Source organism: Lemur catta, chromosome 1 (genome assembly GCF_020740605.2).
Source record: "Lemur catta isolate mLemCat1 chromosome 1, mLemCat1.pri, whole genome shotgun sequence".
Classification (NCBI taxonomy): Eukaryota; Metazoa; Chordata; class Mammalia; order Primates; family Lemuridae; genus Lemur; species Lemur catta.
This window is the reverse complement of record NC_059128.1, coordinates 189,784,316-189,808,266: the sequence shown is the minus strand read 5'-3', so window position 1 is coordinate 189,808,266 and position 23,951 is coordinate 189,784,316. Positions and strand designations below refer to the sequence as shown.

Sequence of the window (23,951 nt, the reverse complement as noted above, 5' to 3'; positions counted from 1 at the left end):
AATAACCAGGCTTATGAAAATCATGTCTAATATAAGAATACACAAGCTCTGAGTGAGGCTAGAGGAATTCTGCTGTGCCTAAAGCACAAGAGATAGGAAGAAAGGATCTTACGATATCTATTTTGGTCACCCAGAGATCACTTCAGTTGCTATCCATTAATTTGTTATATTCAAGGTAATTAAAGCCAGAAATGCAAGTTCTAGAAAGGTCAACAATTTCTAAAAGTAGAAACACTTTCACTGACTTGTCACTCTCTAGCTTACATGACAACGTAAGTTTAGATGAATCTATACAACTAGTTAGAATGGGCTATTTATAATGCTAGTAGATTGAGAATTTTCTTTAATATTTTTGAATTATGAGACCAAATTTGTCCCATTAATTCATCTCCAGAATGCTTACTCAAATGTCACTGAACCAAATACTGTTATGTAAGCCTCTAAGTCAAGGAGAGCAGATGATATGAAGCTGTGGAAGACCAGAAACCAATGGCATTAGAAGCACTTGAGAATCCTAATTCCCTCTTTGGTACTCAGCACCTGCTCTCTAAGCTCTTGAGAGCAGTGCCTGCATTCTTCCCCCAGGAAGTTTAGCTTGGAACAATGCACAAAGATGGCACAAAAAATAGCTGATGAGCAAGTGTTCGTAGAGCTTAAAAATTAAAGTCACTGGCATAAAAGGGTTTGGTGTTATACGTTTCTAAGTCACCTTTAAACTGGTGGTGGTAAAGTTCTCTTTTCTCTCCTATTTGGAGGGTCTGACTCACCAATAAGCTCCATGGTCTTAATCATGCACATATTCAACTCAAATGCCTTTGTGATACCTAGAAATGGAACACGAAGCATATGGAGGAAAAAGCAGTAGCTGAAGTTACAAACATATGTTTCGCAAAGGGGTTGCCAAAAAAATTGGAATATAAAACTGGCACTCAACTGGCAGCTATCTTTAAAAAAATTTTTTTTTAAAGTAGATTGCAGTGTACTGAAAAGAGAGATATTTAGGCAGGCATCTTCTTTGAAATCTGAGATCATGAAAGTTGAAGATGATAAAAAGGATATTTTTAACCTATATTTTCTATTATACTCAAATGAGCTACATCACAGCAGATGTGTTATAATTTAATATCTATAACATTATTTTTATTACAGTGATGCATCAAAAGCACTAACATGGCAAGATTTTTCATAATTTCTAGGGGTCAAAAATTATATCCAGAATGTATAAAGAGCTCCTACAACTCAATACTAAGAAGCCAAACAACATAATAAAAAAATCTAAGATTTGGCCCAGGCGCGGTGGCTCATGCCTGGGATCCTAGCACTCTGGGAGGCCAAGGTGGGCAGATCGTTTGAGCTCAGGAGTTCGAGACCAGCCTGAGCAAGAGCGAGACCCTGTCTCTACTAAAAATAGAAAGAAATTATCTGGACAACTAAAAATATATAGGAAAAAAATTACCCAGGCATGGTGGTGCATGCCTGTAGTCCCAGCTACTCGGGAGGCTGAGGCAGAAGGACTGCTTGAGCCCAGGAGTTTGAGGTTGCTGTGAGCTAGGCTGACACCACGGCACTCTAGCTTGGGCAAGAGAGTGAGACTCTGTCTCAAAAAAAAAAAAAAAAATCTAAGATTTGGACACTTTACAAAAATAGATATATAAATGGCCACCAAGCACATCACTAGTCATCAGAGTAATGCAAAATAAAACACAATAACATACTACTACACACCTATTAGAATGGCTACTATTAAAAAGAATGACTATACCAAGTGTTGGCAAAGATGTTGAAGAACTTGAACTCTCTCATACATTGCTGGTGGGAATAAAAAATGGTACAACCATTTTGGAAAACAGTTTGTCAGTTTCTTATAAAGGTAAATATATACTTAACACACAACCTAGCAAGTCTACTCCTAGATATTCACTCAAGAAAAATGAAACATATTTCCACTTAAAGGTTTGTACATGAATTTAATAGCAGCTTTATTCATGGTAGTCAAAAACTGGTAACAATCCAAATGTCCATCAATAGCTGAATGTGTACACAAATTGTATTATATTCAATTGAATACTACTCTGAAATGAAAAGGAATGCCATACTAATATTTACAACAACATGGGTGAATCTCAAAAACATTATGCTGAATTATTTGAAAGCATTTTTCAATGCTGCTTTCAATCTCTCAAGTACATTTAATGTAAAAAATGTGATCCTGAAATTCTTTCTGTATTGGTCTGCTCTTCCTTAATGATCCCAAAAGATTCCATTTTCCTTTATATCTCCACAAAAGGTCAACTTTGCACAATAAACTACTTTTTTACTTAAGAAAAATATATAGCTTCATATATTATATATGGTAGTATTCTTTAAATTCATAAAATCCTTTGTTTAAAAAGGTCAGAAAAAAATAAAAAAACTCAATTTGAATATTAACCTAAAACAACTACAAATTATGTTGAGCCTTAAGAAAAGCCAGACATAAAAGAGTAAATATTATACAATTCCATTAACATGAAATTCTAGAAAAGACAAATTTACATCTGTAATGACAGAAAGCAGACCAGTGACTGCCTGGGGCCAAGAGTTAGGGAACGGAAAGGATGGAAAGGGATACAAGGAAATTTTTTGGAGTGATGAAATGTTCCATATCTTGATTGTAGTGATAGTTACACAACTATATAAATTTATGAAAATTCACTGAAATGTACATAGTGGTTTTTTTTTACTGTAGATAAATTATACTTCCATAAAGGTGATTTAAAAAATTAGTCTCATGTTAACAAAATGAAAAAATATTAATGAAATCAAGATTTTCTTCGACTTGTTACATCATGGTTCACTGTCTACTCCTAGGTGGCCTAGGTTTCCCTGCTTGTTATCCAGAATATAGAATTTGCCCATCTGGTGACCTCATAATTTAGCTTTTTGTGCACTATCTCCTTCAAAACCCATAAATCAACTCTACTAGCTGTTGAGGGGCCTAGAACTCTATATGCTATTATTTGAATCTCTGTTCTTCTTCCTTTTAAACATGGTCACAGGAATATTTCATCATGTATTTCCAAAAATTCATATGCCATCTGCAAGGATTTTATCTACAGAACATCCCATTAAACATATCTATTTCCTGAGAACCTGCTTCATATTCAACTTAACCCATCATAATATGTAATGCCGCCAATTAAACATCTCAAAGTGGTTATCAAATCTAACTTTTATCAGAAAAAGCTTAGAATTATTTATATCACTATTTGTCACTTCCCACAGCTACTCTGTTTCCAAAATCTTCCCCTCTCTTTATTGGAGGATCTCCTACTACACTGTAAAATCTTTGGGGAAGGGATCATTTATTATTCAGCATTTTAACCCTCACGGTAACTACAGCAGTGCCCTGAACTTCACAATTTCTTAAGGATTATCAAATAAATTAGTGCATACATAAAACTCTCAATCAATCTGCTATAATTACCACTTCATCAATTTCTATATGACACACTTCAATTTGAGCAAATAACTTTGTTGCATGGATATGCACATTCTAATAGAAGGTCCTAGAAGACTTAGAGAAATGAATTGCTAGAATCGGTGGAATATCAATCCTCAGTAGAGAAAAGGGAATGCCTTCAGAATTTCTCAGACAGCTGCCTCATAGTATCTTTATTCCTACTTTTAAGAGTTTGCTCTTCCAATGCAGATTAGCAGAAGGCAGCTCTGTGGCTGTACAGAGTACTGACCCTGGACAGAGGCTTTACTCTAAGAATGCCATAATTTCTTCCTCTGTGATTAATCAGCAGGGTTAAATGTGATAATATACACAGAAGCCCTTTGTAAAAGCAACACCAATAAATACAAAGGAATGCTTCCTAATCTACAAGACTTGGGAAGACATGGATTTGCTCAAGGATGACAAATAGATCCCACCTTGTATAATAATTTGTCTAAATCACTACTTTAGGGAAAGCTAAGAAAAAAGTTTGCTCCAGGCCCAGGAGGAAGCTTGCAGACTACATATCCAAGATGATCTCTAAATTCCCATTCAACTTATAGGGTATGATTCTAGTCTTACCAAAACCACACATCTTATGGCTCTGCAAACCATTATCATCATTATTTAGATCTTCCCAAGCCTTTTAAATCTCAACTTTCCTTTCTCACTATTTCTCCTGATATAACACAGATTAATCTCACAAATTGAAAAGACTTTTTTTTTTACCAGCTTCTCTGCTTTCCCTCTTACAGGTATATATACATAATACTCTGAGGGGTTCAAGAATCCTCCATCACTCCAAGAAGCACAAGAATTGGTATTAATATATAGGATCAGTGCCAAATGGTCCACAGGTTAGGAAGTGAGACAGTTAAAGTTCTTGGGTCCACTCTGCGTACTCCTTTTGGATTCCTCGGTTTGAGTCAATAGTAGTTACTGGTCCTTCTTTGAAATGCCTCCTCCTGTGTGATAAGGCTGCCACTTGCTTGGTAGGACTCCTGTCTTGTGAAAGCCAAGACTAGGAAGCAATGCTAGTGCACTCTCTCTTCCTCCCCCTAGGGTTTGTTTTTCTCATACCATAGGGATGGCAGGAATGCAAGGATAAAAGTTAGCTCCAAGTGAAAGAGTCCCAGGAAGTCTTCTTTTAGTTTAAGTCATAGATCACAAAGATAAAAGGAATACCCACTGATAAGTGGTTGAGGCTAGCCCACAAGAGCTAGGACTTCCACCAAGGGATTTGGAGTCAACGCCCAGCACAATGAAGAGTGTGTGTTTGCTAAGAAAGTCTGCCCTGCAGAGCTCTCCCCAGAACCTATGGTAGTGCTAGTGCTAGATGGCTATGGTTGAGGTCTGGTATCCTGCTTAGCCACCCTTCAACCTCTCTATCAGAGACACATAACATACAACCTCACTTTACATCTCATCACTCTGACAGTGACACATATTCCTACCAAGACCACACTCAACAACATTAACCTATTCAAATCTCTTACTTATATTCTGCCAAACCTAAAACATGCAAAGGATGAGGCTATTAATATCAGAACAGGACAGTTGTGGTAGGAAAATACCACAATGCTATAAAAATCATAGCTGTCGTGAAGCTATGCATACCCCTGATACCCAAACCATCACCTGTGAGAGCTAATTGTTTCCTTGTTACAGGTGACTAGATGCTGACCTATCCTATTTGGTCAAGCTCTTTAATCTTCAAACAGAGTATAAAAATACCATAATATCGAAGTAGTTTATTGGGTAAGTTCAAATTTCAGTTCCTGAATCTCTGAGTTCAAGAAATGTCTTTGAGTCCCAAAAGAAATGGCTTACCGTGGTCCACATCATCTTGGTTACCTGCTGCAGCCTGCAAACAGGATGTACCGTCTAAAAGTAGTGATTTCAACTTCTCTCAAAAAACATAAGCATAAAAACTAAAAGAAACAAACAGTTCAGAAGAGCTCATTTAGCATACACAGTTGTTAAGAAACCTTTTAAACACATACACCCAAAAATTAATAAATAAATAAAACAGATTTAGGAAATAACTAAGTTTAAAAAAGAAAAGCCAAGGAATTAAACCAAAAGATCAAGTTTCAAGCTCTAAATATATTTCAAGATTGGGAACGCATAATAGTAAGCATTATTGTTTTTCCTAAATGTTCAATGTTTTAACAGAACAGCCAGGCTCTTCTTTCACTGTGACTTGCAAGAAATGGTTAATATTCATGACAAGACCTATTACAACAAGAAATAAATTCTTCAGTCACAGCCCCTTCCCTTCTCCCAGGATTAAGTGATATTAATTAGGTCAGAACATCACCTCAGCTACAGGAATCACCTTCACATTTTTAGAAACCCAGAGTTACTCCTGCAAATGCTAAAGGCTCCCTCAACCCACCCACATGGGCAGAATTTAAAGCTACTTGGAGGAAAAAAAAAAGGACTAATTTACAAGTTGCTATAATGTTGCATTGTTCTAAAATCTTCTAAAAACTCTCCTTCCCCTTGGCTTCTATAACAACTGCAATTCCCTGATTTTCCTTAGTTCTTTAATCTCTCCTTCTCAGTCTTCTCTATGGACTTTTGTCCAACCTCTCCTCAAACAGTTCTCTCTTTGGCCCTCTTTTCACTCTAAACCCCCTCCATAGGAGAGGGTTCATTTATTTTCATGGCTGGTGTTCCCAGACTTCTATCCTAAGACCAGGCAACTCCTGAGCTCCAGACTAAAATTTCCAGTGGGTCTAAATGGACATGTATATTAGACCAACACTAATACCTCAAACTCAGTAAATCTAAAACTGAACTTGTTAACTTACTTCCAGAGCCAGCTCTTTCTTTTCCATTGCCTCTTGGTAACGTATCACCTACCATTTACTCCAAACAAAAATCAAGAACCACTCCCCGGACATCTACTACCAGCACCCATGACGTCTCATACCTGTGGTCTCCATTTCATTCCCATGCCATGGGCTTCAGGCAAATCCTCCTCCGCCTCATGCAAATTTCTCCACATCCCTCCCACACTATTGCCAACAGCTTCTCTGCACCATTCTCATACATCTCCAGTCGATCCCTTACTTTACCACTAGGTATCCCCTTTTCAAAAAATTCCTTACAGTGTATGTAGAAAATGTAAAATTCTTAGCAAACTGCTCAGGACCTTGACAATCCAGCCCTGTTCTCTCTTGCCAGCCTAATCTTCTACCACATTTCTGAGCACCCTTCACTCTTGCCATTGCTGGTACATGTAGGAGTTCACTAAGGTTCTGTTTTTAACAATTCTCAACCCCACCTTCACATTTGTATTTTTATTCAGCTGTGCTTTATTCATGCCATTCCCTGAGCCCAAAATGAATTCCCTTTTCCTCCTCTCCATTATATTGTACTCACCACTCAAGGTTCAGCTCAAACACTAGACCCTCTGAGATCACTCTCTGTACCCCTATACTATTGTCTGTACCACTAAGAGAGTATTTATGGGACTCTGCTCATCATTACAGTTAGTTGTTTAAATACTAACTGCCCTGCTTGGGGGTAAACTGTTTCAGAGCAAGGACTCCGTTTCGGTAATTGCCGTATGCCTCTATTATTTATCTCTGTGTGTTCACATTAAGTAGGCCGGCCTTTGTAAATATTTGGTGGAAAAATTTCATCAATCTTCTTTGCTTTTATGTTATGATATCTGTTTCCAAATATAAGATATGCCTGTTTTAAAAAAAGTAGTGATAAGTAGATTATATATAGTCTCAACTTCTCTCAAGCAGACTCCTTCTCCAAACTTATGGGTATTTGTAAAATAAAGCTTAAGAAAACTGATGAACAACTATCCAACAAAAAATTACTTGTTTGTGTGAACAACACTGCATCCATTTCTTATCATTCCAAATGTAACAAGCATCCCCATTTCTTCTTTGTAAGTCATTTTAAGGTCAAACATCTTCAGCAAAACCAACTCTTACATCATGCCCTTGATCATAAATAAATAGAATGTAATATAAACATAATTAATTACTTAAAAGAGAAAAGATACAGACAAGTTTCTTTCTTTCTTTCTTTCTTTCTTTTTTTTTTTTTTTGAGACAGAGTCTCACTCTGTTGCCCGGACTAGAGTGCTGTGGCATCAGCCTAGCTCACAGCAACCTCAAACTCCTGGGCTCAAGCAATCCTCTTGCCTCAGCCTCCCGAGTAGCTGGGGCTACAGGCATGCACCACCATGCCTGGCTAATTTTTTCTGTGTATATTTTTTAGTTGTCCATATAATTTCTTTCTATTTTTAGTAGAGATGGGATCTCACTCTTGCTCAGGCTGGTCTCAAACTCCTGAGTTCAAACGACCCATCCGCCTCGGCCTCCCAGAGTGCTAGGATTTCAGGCGTGAGCCACCATGCCCGGCCTACAGCCAAGTTTCTTGAAGAGTTGATTGTAATCCTTGTGGAGTCATTCAAATAGAAAGCACAATTCACAATTGCAAAGATATGGAAACAACCCAAGTGCCCATCAATACATGAGTGAATTAACAAAATGTGGTATATGTATAGCATGGAGTTCTACTCAGCCACAAAACACAATGGTGATATAGCACCTCTTCTATTATCCTGGATAGAGCTGGAACCCATTCTACTAAGTGAAGTGTCACAAGAATGGAAAAACAAGCACCACATGTACTCACCATCAAATTGGTTTTAACTGATCTACACTTAAATGCACATACAGTAATAACATTCATCAGGTGTCAGGCAGATGGGAGTGGGGAGGAGGGGATAAGTACATACACACCTAATGGGTGCGGTGTGCACCATCTGGGGAATGGACAGGCTTGAAGCTCTGACTCGGGTGGGGCAAAGGCAATATACATAACCTAAACATTTGTACCCCTGTAATATGCTGAAATAAAAACACAAAAGAAAGACTAGCAAAAACTCAAAACTTTCAAAGTTAGTGGGTACATTCAAATAGGCTCATATTCACACACAGACAATAAAAAGAAATAAAAAGACTCTTTTTTGCTGAATATTCTCCTTTTGCCCCTTCAGAATCATTCTCTATCCTTCTGTTCTGTGCTGTGCTCTGCTCTGAGAGGCTGATTTGCATGGCCTACTCGGCGCCCTAGCCTTGGGGCTTCTCATTGGGTTTAGCCAATGGGAGGCAAGAGATCCGAGGCTGGAGGAGAACAAAGTTGGTATATTTATCTCCTTGGATTCCTCCCTGCCAGGCCACAAGCAGGGACTGCCTTCCTGCTTAAGTTGGGCAGTCCCTTTCTCATATCTTCAGCTCTTGCTGGTTTCCAGTAAACACAATTTTTTCCTCTTTCCTCTACAGACTTGGGATAGTGACAGCTTCCACTGTTGCTAGCCCAGAAGAGCCTCACTATCTCTTTTTGGTTTTCCTTAACTGTGCCACACCTCAGTAAGCAGTCATTCAGTAAACATAGTGACAATACTTAAAAAGGAAATTGGCAACATAGTTTATGAAAAGAAAAATTTCAGCAATTAAAAGTAATACCCTTATACACCCAAGAAGGAAGATACTATATTGCCAATTGAGAGAAATGAAGAAGTACGTAGCAAATAAAAATATAAACTTGAGAGGAAAGAAAAATGTATGCCAGTAAGTCTTTTAAAATAGTGTTATGATAAATTCCTGAACGTATATTGCATGGTTATTCTTAGTTTTTGACGTGATTTGTTTTACCTACTTTTAAAAAGCTAGGTAGCTTCAATGAGCAGAAGTTAAATGAAAGTAAGTAGACTGGAATTAATATTGAGAAGAAACTTTTCTTTAATTTTTATCCTAAACTACACTATCTACATTTTTACAAAGCTCTGCTACTGTTCTACTGTTGTAACCCAAGATACTATTTCAAACTTTTATTTTTACTGTCTTTCATGTCCCATGCCTTTCATGTTCCAGGAAAGATCTGCTTTTGTTGCCTCCAACTATGTATCATTTTCTGATCCTAAAACACACACAGCAGTAAGCAGCCACTAAGATGGTTCCCAATAATCCCTGGCCCCTGGTATTTATGCCCTTGTATAACCCTTCCCCTTGACTATGAATTGGATCATGTGACTTGCTTCTAACAAACAGAGCATAGCTGAGGTAATGATTCTGGAGTTACAAAAGGACAATAGCTTCCTTCTTGTGCACTCTGTCTTGCTCTCTCTCACTCACTTGCTCTGAAGGAAACCAGCTGCCATGTTGTAAGCTGCCCTATGGAGGCTCATGTGACAAGGAACTGAGGGAGGTCTCCAGCCAACAAACAGTGCGGAATTAAGGCCCTGAGTCCAACATCCCACAAGGAATTAAATTCTGCCAACAACCACATGAATAAGCTTGGAAGTGGGTCCTCCTCCAGTTAAGCCTTCAGATGAGCCTCCAGCCGTAGCCAATACCTGACTGTAACCGTAGGAGAGATCTTGAGCCAGAGGCATCGAGGTAAGTTGTGCCTTGATTCCTAATCCACCAAAACTGTGAGACAAATGTTTGTTATGTTAAGCTGCTACCTATTATGGTAATTTGTTAGGCAGAAATAGATAACTAACATATATATTGATCTAGACATGTCATCCATTTTTTAGAAATTGATGTTCCTATTGAAATACAATATCCAGAAACTAATAGGAGAGCAACAAGGGAAGAATATAAATTTTTAAAACATCAGAACATGTGGTCTTTGATTAAAAAAAAATATATTAAGAAGGAGAAGGGAATATAAAGAAATCTATTAATAGCCAAAATTAGGAATTATTCAATGAATACAAGCTCAAAAGAAAACAACAAAGAAATGAGAGGCTAAAACTAATTAATAAAGAAAAACTAGGCTAAGACTTTAAAAGGCTTAAATGAGAAATTAAAAAATAAAAGAAAGGATTCAAATAGAGAAATTTGTCTTAGAAAAAATATAATTTCTAAAAGGTTTTTAAATATGTTTTCTCTAGTTTTACAATTCCCATTATAAAGCAAATGGGAATGGGGTTAATCAATACTAGAATTTTAAGAATAGATAACTGTGTTGGACTAAGGAAGGGAAAGAACTAATGAAAGATAACATAAAAAGTTGGATAGGTTTCAATTTGTAGGTTTTGATGATTTGCTTTTAGAATACTAAAAGAAATTGCATTAGCTCTTGATGATCACTTGTTATAACTGTTTAAAACAAAGGACTTGCAATGTATAGAAATTATAAATATATTACAATTATGATTTTGATTATGACTATTAAAAGGAGATAATCCCAGAAGTTACTGATTTGCAACCTTAACATCAATGATGGAGGGGGGTGTCACCAAAAAACTAGTTAAATAAAATATATGTCTCAGAACTATTAGATGGATATTCAAGTGACTGGAAGGTTGATATTCTGAGCTTATCAATGAATCAGTATCAGCCTGTAAGAACATAATGTTCCAAGGTGAACAGGATTCAGTTGGGAGTATAGTGAGATTGAAATAACCAATTGGCAGAACATATTCTTTATAATTAGATAGTGGTATCAAAATAGGACCACAATGGGAAAAACACTTACTCAGAGAGACATTGTTATATATTAGAACTGGTAGGGAAATGCAAAAATAAATTCAATAGAGTAGCCTTATATGAGGTTAGGTTAGCAAATCATGCAGTCAAAATCAACCTAATATCCCTTAGAGAGGTTCATGGAAATGAAGATTATAACATCTCTGAGTCCAACTCAGCCCATGCTTCCTCCAGTACAAGAACAGATCTTTATTTTTCTCCTGTTAACCAAGAGAAGAAGTTGGACCATGTTGTACAAAATCATATATCTTTCAACACCAAAATCACACCCAGCATGACAAGAAGCTCACAACACGGCAACCAAGATGACTGAGGAACAGCAGATTCACATGTTACATCTCAGGCTGGCTCCAGGAATAGCACAGGGAATCTCTCGTATCATGAAAAATATTCATATTCTCTCTCTCTCTCTTGTTCTCTTTCTCTCTCTCTCTCTGTTCTCCCTCTCCCACTCTCCCTCTCCATTCCCTTAATATAACATGTAGATGATAATAAGCTACTGCAATTGGACTTGGTAGAAACGATCTATTTATAAGGGCATCTATCAGCAATATAGTACTGATGTTTTTTAAAAGAAAAGGTCTGTAAGAATTTGGTCCATTGGCTTGAGCTCATCTTCCCAACGTAATAGTCCATAGTCACACCCTTACCATCTGTTCCTCTTCCACACTGGAATTATTCTAAATACTCACTTACCATGGAGGACAGATAAATCAAGGGGGATGGAGACAGCACTGTTCTCGACGCCAAAAGCACAGGGCTCTAGATCAGCTCTACCCCACACTATTTGTGTGAACATGAGCATGTTCTGTAACTTTTCTAAGCCTCAGCTTTCTCTTTCTAGAAATATAAGTATACTATTCTAAATGGTAATCTCCTAAAATAATTTTCAGATCTGGATTTTGTCCCTATTTCCCAATATATCATGTTCTGAAATTTTTTTTGCTGGGAGCATAATGAATCTCTTAGGAAATATTAATATTACAGCCTAATGTTTAAGAGCTTGAGCTCTGAAATCTGGCAGACCTGGTTCAAATCTCAGACCTGTTATTTTCTAACTGTGACAATGGGCAAGTTGCTAACCTCTCTGAGCTTCTGTGTTCCCTTCTAACATGGAGACAATAATATCCCTTTTGCAGTAGGATTACTATGAAAATAAATCAGACAATATATATAAATCACCTAGTACAGTGTGTAGCACATTGTAAGTGCTAAATAAATGTCATTGTTGTTGATTATGATGATGATGAGGTTACTAATATAAAAATGTGTTAATTATCTGGTTAGGGTGAAGCTCCAGGCCTTATCTACAGAACAAAAGAATAGGAAAAAGATGATTCCTAGGATATCAAAAAATATTCTTGCCTCATTACCTCCTTGTCCCAGTTCACAAAAATCTCTAAATCAAATCCTGTCCAAGATATAGCATTTACTCTGGACTTCACAGCCTAGGATAAGCTCTAAAGCATAGGTAGTGGTGCTTATATGGAAATAGAAAATGTTTTTAAAACTGAGATCATTTGCTTTTATGAGAAAAAGTCAACAAAGGGTTGATATGAGATTTCATTCTGCTACAAAAATCACACCTTCCCTTATCAAATTAAAAATAAATTTAAGAGGTAGATTTAAATGTAAAAGGAGGAAAAAAAGAGGAGAAAATGCCTAGAATTAAAATTCTGCTGATAGAAAGGTTAAGAACCAGAACTTATATGCCATATGAGAGTTAATTAAAAACAAATATTTGATTGCTTCTCAGCCTTTTGGCTAAGATCAAGTGTAAAAACAAATTATTTGAAAAGGTATTATGAAAAGTAAAAAACATAATTAGCAGGTTTCTTTTGGTTACCTTCTGTCATTCGAAGAGCAATTTAATCCCAAAACACAGAACTTCAAATTTAGAAAATATAACGCTAACATTGGAATGAGTGCTGTTGTTATTGTTTTTAAAGCCTGTTCTTCTAATGGGTATTAACACAAGAAAACCTTGCTCTGATAAGATATATATTATACAGTTGTCCCTTGAACAACACAGGTTTGAACTGCATAGGTTCACTTACACGTGGGTTTTTTTCAATAAAAGTTATACCCAGTGTGCCTGCCTCTCCAGCCTCCCCTTCCACCTAGTCTGCCACCCTCGAGACAGCAAAACCAATCCCTCATCTTCCTCCTCTTCGGCCTACTCATCATGAAGACAGAGAGGATGAAGACTTTCATGATGATCCACTTCCGTTCAATGAATAGTAAATATATTTTCTCTTCCTCATGATTTTCTTAATAACATTTTCTTTTCTCTTGCTTACTTTGTTGTAGTAACACAGTATATATATATAATACATATATCATAAAACATGTGTTCATCAACTATGTATATTATAGGTAAGACTTTTGGTCAAAAGTAGGCTATTAGTAGTTAAGTATTTGGAGAGTCAAAAATTATACACAGATTTTCTAGTGCATATGGGGTTGGAACCCCCTAAACCCCACATTGTTCAAAAATAAACTATATATCCATTTTGTTCAAGAAATTAATTCATCTGGCTGATAAACTGCTTTAGCTTATGATTTTTCCATCCATTTCAACTTCTGGAACACTCTGAGTTTCTGCTGCCCCACCTTACCTATTTGCTCCAAGTGGCATGTATTTCAGTATTTTTTTAATACACATAATGTACTATCCTAAATCTCAACTGAATTTTTTGTCTTCAAACACCATGTTCTTGATTTTTTGTTAGGTTTCACTTCACCACAGCTATTTGAAAATAAATATAATTTCAAAAGAAAGTAAAAGTGAAATCAAATAAACATCTGAAAGCACTTATTTCAATTTGTCTTAGCTTTTTGAAAGTAAGAGAGGGCTCAGTTAAAAAGCAATTGCTAGAGAGCCTTGGTTTCCTAGACTCGCCACAAGGTCACCAAAAGCTTTTCTTTGCCAGTATAGGTTACCTAGAACTAAGAATAAACAGCAAAGAGATGTAATAGTACAAACAACCAAACAATAATTAAACTTTGAATAATTAAAAGAAAAACAGAACAAAAACATTAACAAAAATCTTCCATGATTAATTACTTCAATTTGTCAGTTTGTTGACAAGGAAGTCTGAGCGCATATTGTTGCTGTGAATAGAGTTCTGAATCTAGAATTTGAAGACCTGATTCTGTTTCTGATACTGCCTTCACAACAGTAGAATATTCAGTTAAGCAGTTATTTTTTTTTCAAAATGAAAATATAATTTTATCTAATAAACCCAATTTACCAAATGAATCCTTTCAAACCCCTGGTCATAAAATTAAGAACTTGGAGAAAGAAGAGGCAAAATATTATCTATGGTTTTAAAGACAAAGATCTGAATGAACAAACATTTCATCCAACATTTCTGGTTTCTGATTTCTTTGACTGTTCCCCTGGATACTGGCTGCCTTTGGACACAGATCTGCTTGATGGAGTCATAGGCATATTCCTTGATAACCACAGAATACCCAAAATAACAATCACCAAGAGAGAAATACCTAGAAGAAAATAAGCCACGGCCAATTACAGCATCTTGGATTTAAATAACCACATGGTCATATTACATAAGGAACTGTCAGTCCAACAAAGAACACAATCTCTACAAGACTTATTTCCTATAAATTTACTTGTAAATCTATAGGGGGAACAACTAAAGGCCCTAGCAGTGAGGCATCAGCAATTAAACTTGGTATAAATGAATTAAAAAGTTTATTAGCCAAAGAAAAAAACCCAATTCTTCAAAACCAACTCTTTTTTTTTTTTTTTTTTTTTTGAGACAGAGTCTCACTCTGTTGCCTGGGCTGGAGTGCCGTGGCCTCAGCCTAGCTCACAGCAAACTCAAACTCTTGGGCTCAAGCAAGCCTTCTGCCTCAGTCTCCCGAGTAGCTGGGACTACAGGCATGTGCCACCATGCCCAGCTAATTTTTTCTATATATTTTTTAGTTGTCCAGATAATTTCTTTCTATTTTTTTTTTAGTAGACACAGGGTCTCGCTCTTGCTCAGGCTGGTCTCGAACTCCTGAGCTCAAATGATCCTCCTGTCTCGGCCTCTCAGAATGCTAGGATTACAGGCGTGAGCCACCGCACCCGGCCAAAACCAATTCTTGTTAAGTCCCCTATAAAACAGTAAGCTTACAGAAAATTTCTTTCTCATGAACAGAAACTCACTATACTTTTGGTCCAAGATATGTTGAGTTTTTTCCTTCCTCTTCAGATAACTGAATCTACAAACAAGTATACTTGCCCCAAATACACAACATAAATACAGAAGCAATGAACAGAAGATGCATAACCAATACTGGAATGTGGCCAACTTTGAGCCCAGGTGAATCTTCTATGCAGAATCATCACATCTCTGCAGTGCCCACAAAGGTCATGCAGCCTGCATTTCTTGTTCCACATCTGGCATTTTTCCTCTGCTGGAGAGTAGATCCTCCTGCCCTGATGGCCACTGTTTTGCTGGAAGAGCACCCTGAGGGCTGAGGAACTCACATTAGTGCCACTGGGGATTGCACCAGGTATGCTGAAGACTGGAGGGTGCCGTGGTACTGAAATAGATAGCTGGAAAGTTGCCCAAGTGGTTACTTTTTAACTTGAATGTTTATGTAAGTTTTTTATGCCTTAGTTTCCTTTGCAACCTCACCCAGATGTTGCAAATATCAGAGTAAAAAGATATGAAATATCTCTTTCCTATCATAATTTTACAGGAAAGACTTTCTAACAGCAAAGAATGGAGAAGAACAGTGTAGACATTAAACTTCAGGTTAAAACCCGCCTTCTATAGAACAGTGGTCCTCAAGTTTTAGCATACATCAGAATCACTGGGAGGGCAACTTTTTTTTTTTCCTGTCTACAAGAGACTTAATTTATTTTTCGCTTGGAGGACTTCTTAAACACCAAGTCCTCCCTCCCAGGCCAGTAGACCTTGCCTTTCTAACAAGTTCCCTGGTGGTGCTGATGCTGGTGTGGCTGGTCAGAGGACCACGTTTTGAAAACACTTTTTAAAACCCTGGATGGTATACCACACCCACTATCCAATTGTCCTCATACCTAGAAGGGCTAGGTTGGAGTAGATAACCAGCAATCAAACAAATTCTTGTTCATTCACACAGTACCCAGTTTCCTCTTCTAGCTTTCTTCAAGTTCACTAGAAAACATCAATTTTTTTAATACCCTAGAGATCTTTTCATTATAAAGTGAAAGATGGATCCTCTCATTATCCATCAGTCCTACAAATTCTAAGGAGTGAGGTTTGTTTTTTTTTTAATAAAGCTGTTTGGCTTTTGGTAAACAGTCTCTCTCCCATGCATCTCTGCCAATTCAAAAAGCTTACAAAAATCTATATATGGTGCCTATCTTTCCTTTTCTGAATTTAGTAATGCCAAGTGCTATAGTACTTAAATACCAAGACATTTTATAAATACAGGTAGCTTTCACATTATTTTGCTTAAGCATATACTACAGCAAAGAAACTTAATTGCTCTCCTTCAATCACATATTTTTCAGACATAAAAGTAAAAGACATTCAAATAAGAAAACTTGAGAAATACAGAAACATATAAAGCAGTAAATCAAGACCAACTATAATCCCCCTGCCCAAAAATAGCTACTGTAAAATTTTGGGTGTATTTTCTTCCAGTCTTTTTCAATGCATATAAAGATTATACTAAGTACCATTTTACATTCATTTTCCCCTACCTGACAAATTGTTAAGAATATCAAACATTCTTTTTAAATTACTTAACAGTCTCATAATATATTATTATATGGGTGAGCCATAATTTAACAGTACATATTATCTAGAACAACATCATAAAACCTATAGGAGAGTAGAGCTTTAGCCTGGGTCCACACAGAAAAATTATTTCACTCATGTTTTACTTCTGAAGAGGGTCTTAGCAACACCTTTTTAAAACAACAAAGCTGCCTGGCTCACTATAATCATGGTAGAGGTTCATTCCCCTACTGACGTAAACCAATGCTTATTCAGAGTTATTTCATTCAGACAATTTTTCTCTTCCCTTCAACTGGAGCCAAAGATGGAAACAAGGCTTTGCTGATTAGATGGATGGATGGAAGCATGGATGGATGGATAGAATTTTACAAAGATAAATATAGTATAGTTATAAATATGTACCAATAGCATATATATTTTATATTATATATCCATCTATAATTCCTAGTATATTATAATTTCCCTTTGACTTCTTCCATTGAAATATAGACTCCAAGAAAGCAAGAGGTATATCTTATTCATCTTTACCCCTCCTCCCTTTCCCCCACACCCATACATGCACACACATATACCTAGCACAGTGCCTGGTATATGGTAGACCCTTAATAAATGTTTCCTAAATAAAAATGATAGTCCAATTAATATAAAACATCATCTTTAAAAATAACAGCTACCATTTGTTAAATATCTACTATGATGGTAAATTTTATATGTAAACTTGGTTAGGCTATGGTGATCAGTTGTTTGGTCAAACACTAGTATAGATAGATGTTGCTGTAAAGGCATTTTGTAGATGTGATCAACATCACAATCAGACCGATGACTTTAAGTAAAAGATATTACTCTCTATAGTGTGAGTGGGTCTTATCCAAGAGCAAAAATTGAGTTTTCCCAGGAATTCTTACTCAAGACTATAATAAAAAATCCTACTTGAGTTTCTAGCCTGCCCTACAGATTTTGGACTTGTCGGCTCCCATAAATACAGGCCAATTCATTAAAATAAATCTCATTAGATAGATAGATGATAGATAGATAGATAGATAGATAGATAGATATAGATACATATTTCTCTGGAGAACCCTGACTGGCACAGCTACTATTCCATACCTAACCTTGGGCAATGAATTTCATGTCACTGTCTCTAGTCTTCACAACAATCTAACAAGGTAGGTATTACTATCCACCCTTTTACAGATATGTAAGTGAGGCTTAAGAGGTTAATTAACTTGTCCAAGGTCTCACAAGTGAGTTCACAGGCAGCGGGGCAGGGTCCAAACTTGTTTGTCTGCTTCCAGAATCTATGCCCTTTCTCTCATGCTTTCAGAGTAACTGAGATGGGATCCAAAGGCTCTCAGTTCTCTAACTTTGCAAGCTCTAGTATTCAGTGTTAGTCTAGCTAGATAAACATCTTAATGGGTGTATGTATGGAGGGCAAAGGAAGAAGGAGAGTCCACAGCTAACATAGCAGATGCAGTACAAAGTTACCCACACAGTTGTGAAAAAGTCTTTTTTGTCTGATGGTTCAATCTAAAAATGTTGGAAGGAAAATTAAATATATAGAAAAATAAATTTAAAAACAAGACTATTTTTGAAAAAAGAACTGTCTCCTTCCAAAATTCATTTTTAGGACATGCTAAATTCATATTCAGAAGGATCACAAAACATGCAAAAAAGAAATCACTGAAATACTCAGTATCATAGAACTGTTTGAGTGTGAACTGTGTCCAGAAATCCAATCAATAGAGAAGAACATTGGTCTTATTTTGACAATAACAATGAAAATGAAAAAGCAAAATAGGTATCATAAATAAGCATGGCTCACATCTATGTTAGAACAGTACCTTTCAAGCTCTCTTGTCAACCATTTCTCTATAGTCTGCGAACATGAAGGAAAATGTTATCTTTATAACATCTCTGTAGAGCTGCCTATCCATTTCTTCTGCTGCACCTGTATTTCTTACTCTGAATTCTCTAAGAATAATATCAAAGAATGACCTAAGATTATTTTCAAATGTGAAACAAGAGGATTGGGTTCCTCTAGATGAAAATGAATCTTACTCTACTCTTTAGGGATACCAATGTGTCTACCATTCACAATGACTATGTTTGTATTATATTATATATTCATAGCAGTGGTTTCCAAATTCCAGTGCTGTGGAACTATTGGAATAGGTTCTGAAAATCCATGTGTACCACCTAGGATTGTCATTAGACTTAATAAATTAAAATGTACATAAATACGCAGAAACATACATACAGAGAAATGTTTAATTTTTCAAATGGATAGATATTGTGAATGATGAAAGCCAAATACATTGTATGTATTTTTCTTTTAAAGATTCAAAATTGAGCCTACACATTTGCTTCTAATCCTTGTTAAAAATCCTATAGCACTATGGGAGGCTGAGGTAGGAGGATTGCTTGAGCTCAGGAGTTCAAAACCAGCCTGAGCAACAGCAAGGCCCCATCTCTACAAAAAATGGAAAAATAAGCCAAGCATGGTGGCACATGCCTGTAGTCCCAGCTACTCAGGAGGGTGAGGTAGGAGGATCACTTGAGCCCAGGAGTTTGAGTTGCAGTGAGCTATGATGATGTCACTGCACTCTAGCTGGGGCAACAAAGTGAGGCACTGTCCTCAAAAAAAAAAAAAATCCTATGGAAATGATGAAAATAATACAAAAAATAATTATAAAAGAATGTGGCATTGAAAAATCAGGAAACCATAAGTAAATCAGAAATCTTAAAGAATTTTTTGGACAAAATGAACAAATGACATCAACTTATGCAAAAACAGATTAGTGCAAAGTTGCCTGCCACCCAAAACCAGCACAGAAGGAATTTTTCCCACCTCATGAGGTAACACAGACAATTTTCCCCAAAAGATTCTTAACAATTGGTCTGATCATGCTGGGCATGGTGGCTCACACCTGTAATCCTAGCACTTAGGGAGGCCGACACAGGAGGATCACTTGAGGTCAGGAGTTCAAGACCAGCCTTAGCAACAGTGAGATCCTATCTCTACTAAAAATAGAAAGAAATTACCTGGACAACTAAAAAAAAAAACGGAAAAAATTAGCCAGGTGTGGTGGTGCACACCTGTAGTCCCAGCTACTTGGGAGGCTGAGGCAGGCCGATCCCTCGAGCCCAGGAATTTGAGGTTGCTGTGAGCTATGATGATGCCGTGGCACTCTAGCCCGGGCAACAGAACAAGACTCTGTCTCAAAAAACAATTGGTCTGATCAGAGTTCTAAGAAAAAGGATTAAGACAAAATATTTGACTCTGGCACAATAAAAGACATTTTTCCACTGTGCACAGACATCAACAAATATGTACTAAGGAACTATATCACATGAGGCATGTTCAAGCACTGGAGATAAGGCGACCTCTGAGCAGAGACCCGAAGTAAGTTGAACCATATTGAAAACTGGGGAAAAGCATTTGGGGAAAGAAACAGCAAGTGCAAAGGCCTTCAAATAAATGCTTGCTGTGATGGAGAAACAACAAAGAGACCAATGTAGCTAAAGAAAAGTAGGTGAGGAGGAGAGTTTTAGGGGAAGATGAGTTAGAGTTGAGGGTGGGTGCAGATCTTGTAGGCCATTATAACAGAGTCAGCTTTTACTCTTAGTGAAGTGGATGCTGACTGGCTACTGTGCTGGAGAATGGGCTGTAGGGCTAAAGATGACAATGCAGAAAGTAGCTAGGAGGCTATGTAATAACAGCAATGATAATAGTGGCTGAGATCACGGTAGTAACTAGGGAGGTAATAATAAGTGATTTAATTCTGGATATATTTTGGAAGGTAGAACCTACAAGATTTCCCAATGAATTTTATAATCCCAAGATTTTATTTTGCCTGATAAACTGGGTAACTCCAAAGTTTTTGGCTTGAGCAACTAGAATGCTAGAATTTCCACTTAAGATGAATAATATTTAGGAAAGTTCAGGGTTTGGCAGGGGGGATCAGAACTTCAGTTTTAAGCCCGTTAAGTCTGAGATATAAAGTATACGATGGGATATGTGCATTCATAGGAGATGTCTGAGTTAAGGTTGTAAACTTTGGATTTATACAGATAACATTTAAAGCCATGAGCCTGATGAGCTCACTAGGGAATGAGAGTAAATAGAAGAAAGAGAGTTGAGGAATTAGCCCTACTCAAACAGAAAAAAAAACTGGGGAATGAACAAAACTAGCAAAGAAATAGTGTCCAGTAAGCTAAAAGAACCAAAAGAAATTGGCATCTTAGAAGCCAAAGGAAGACAAGAAAGTGATCATTTGTCAATTGCTACAGTGAGCTTAAGTAAGATGAGGACAAAGAACTGATCATCAGTTATAGCAATGTGGAAGTCACTGGTGATACCAATGATACTGTCCATACCTTTACATGTTCTCGAAAAATTACTTGAGAAAATACTCCAGCAACATGTGAAATTAATCCAAACAAAAAATTCAAGAAATAAGTATTAAAGCAGGAATGAAATGGTGGTGAGCAATGAACTCAGTAAAACTCAAAAGTTAAATATATACAATTATTGTAGTGTGGCTGTAAAGTTTTATATAATTGTTAAGAAAATGTTTTTAAAAGAGACAAAACACGCAGGTAAAATACACCTATGTAGATAATGATGTGGAATAAAATTTCAGATTATTTGTGTAAAACATTTGAAGTATTGAAGGAAGGGGAAGAAGAAAGGATAAATTAAAACATGCTAAATATTTTTTGTTCTGTCAGAGGTTACAGATATTTTCATTTTTTATAATAATGAAGTATATAGATATTGATTAAAAGGCCACCACTTGTAAAAAAGAAAAAGAATATACAGTTTTCAAGCATTTTTTAAAAAATCAACAAAGTCAAAGAAAGAAAACGAGATTAAAATAAAATATACCAAAAAAGCACCAGAAAACACAAAATAAAATGCCAGGAATAAAACCAACCACATGAGTAATCAAAACAAATATTTTTTGGTTAAATTTTTTAAAAGACCATCTGATTGAGCAAAAAACTGTTAATATAAAAGACAACTCTAAAGCAAAATGTGGGCAACAATGTATCTGGTATATAAACAAAATTAGCTATGGCAATATTGATGTCAGAGTAAATTTAAAGCAAAAAAATTAAATGGCGCAAATATGGATATTTTATATTGATAATAGGTATAATCCAAGAAGACATAATAATCACAAACTTCTATACACAGCATCAGTTATATGAAGTAAAAACTAACAAATGTGAGAAAAAGTCTATGAACCCAAAATACCAGTGGGAGATCCTTATCTCAGGATTTGTTAGCTCATCAGACAAAGAAAAAAGATATGAAGATCAGAATAACCTAACTAATAAACAGGTTTGTACCTTGGAACTCTTTAGAAAATGTATCTATGTTTAAATATTCATTTAAGTACCCGTGGAACATTTATAAAAATTGATCACTTAATAAGCTACATAGAAAATCTTAATAAATTCATAAATTAAAAATGGTTCAGTTATTTTCCTCCAACTCAAAGGCAGTACAAATAAAAATAACTTAATAAATAAAAAATTAACCAATTAGAGATTCTGACAACCATTAAATAAGGTATGAGCCAATGAGAAAATTAAAACTAAAGTCACAAATCGTTGAAATTAATAACAAAAACACTATAGACCCAAACCTGAGGGATGTGATCCAAGCTGTACTCAAGAGGAAACTAGTTTCTCAGCCTGAAATGAGTTTCCTTTCCTTCTTTGTATTTTAAAATCCAATTCATTGTCAAACCATTCTGTACCTCCTATTTGGCATTAATCATACCTACCTCTGTACTTCCCCAGCACCTTTTAAAAATCATTTCATTTCACATTTATTCTGCTTGACTTTACAGACACTAGAGTCCATGTTCATCTATAGCCAGTGGACTTTCCAGCTACCAGAGTGTCAAGGCTCTGCTTTAACACCTTTGTACCAACTTAGGGCACAGCACTGTTAAAGTCACTGTTCTTTAATGGTAAGAGCATAGGTTTGGAAGTTCAGATCTAGGTTAGAATTCTAGACATGCCAATTTCTAGCTGTGCAATATGGGCAAGCTGCTGAACTCTCCTTAGCCCTCTCTCATAAATGGGGCTAGTATCATCTATTTAGTAGGTTTACATAATAAAACACCAAGCACAGAATCTGCAACATAGTGTTAGGTAGGGACCAGGAGGAAGGCGAAACAGGTATGGAAGCAGCAAGGTGAGAGAGATTTGGTAGCAATACTGTTGCCAGCCAATTAGAGGAGGGTAAGAAAACCACAAACAGAAGAGACGGGCCAACTGCAGATACACCTTGGGGCGTGCGCACAGACAAGCTGTGGCCTTAAGTGAACCACCCTCATTAACACAGTAAAAATCACACCCACCAGCGCCATGACAGTTTACAAATGTCATGGCAGCCCCTGGAAGTTACCCTATAAGGACGAGTTAAGGGAGGGTCCCCAGTTCCAGGAAATCTCAACCCCTCTTCTGCGAATCAAAATGAATATTCTGCCCACCATTTACCATACCGTGAGGCGTGGACATAAAAGTAAAAATGTGTTAAAAACCTGGGGTCTTCTCCACTCACGGAGATAGACCCGTTCCCATTCCAGAACGTACTGTGCCTTAATAAATCTTGCTATTTGGCTTGCTTATTCATTCTGACGACTCGGTACCAGTAACCATTCCTCAGTCCTGGGAACCAGGGAACACGACAGGAGCTCAAATCTAACAACAGCCAGTGCTAGATAAAGTGAAGCTATTATGAACACTGAGAGATTAGCGGTTCGATGATTAAGGAAAAAAAACTTAAAAGATAATGTGAGTCGTGGAAAACCGAGGATTTTGGAGTCAAACAGATCTAACGTCCTGGTTCTGCTAGCTACTTAGCAATACACATAATCTTGAGTAAGTTACTTAATGTCTCTGAGTCTCCTTCTCCACCTCTGTAATTCTGTAAAGTTGTTGTAAAAATTAGAAAATGAGAACATAAAATATTTAGTAGGGAGGCTGGTACACAGTAAGTGTTTATAAACGGTAGCAGTTACTGTAGTCACTCCCACATTGCCTCAGTTATAGGTCTTCAATAATGTCTGAATTAGAACTTTATTGTTACAATCTCACTTGGCTGACTGGGTCCCCCTACAAGGCTATTGGTGAGGCAAGTCCTCAAGAAGCCCCAATATGTGACTATGGTTC

The 23,951-nt window shown here is 36.7% G+C and overlaps 1 protein-coding gene and 2 pseudogenes across 2 annotated transcripts in view; 1 reads left to right on the top strand and 2 right to left on the bottom strand.

Moving 5' to 3' along the window:
* Nucleotides 1-23,951, bottom strand: part of PPM1L (protein phosphatase, Mg2+/Mn2+ dependent 1L) — a 263,673-nt gene that overhangs the window by 120,423 nt on the left and 119,299 nt on the right. The window lies entirely within an intron of this gene.
* Nucleotides 12,761-12,909, top strand: LOC123631019 (annotated as a pseudogene).
* Nucleotides 15,250-23,951, bottom strand: part of LOC123643216 — a 72,832-nt pseudogene continuing 64,130 nt past the window's right edge.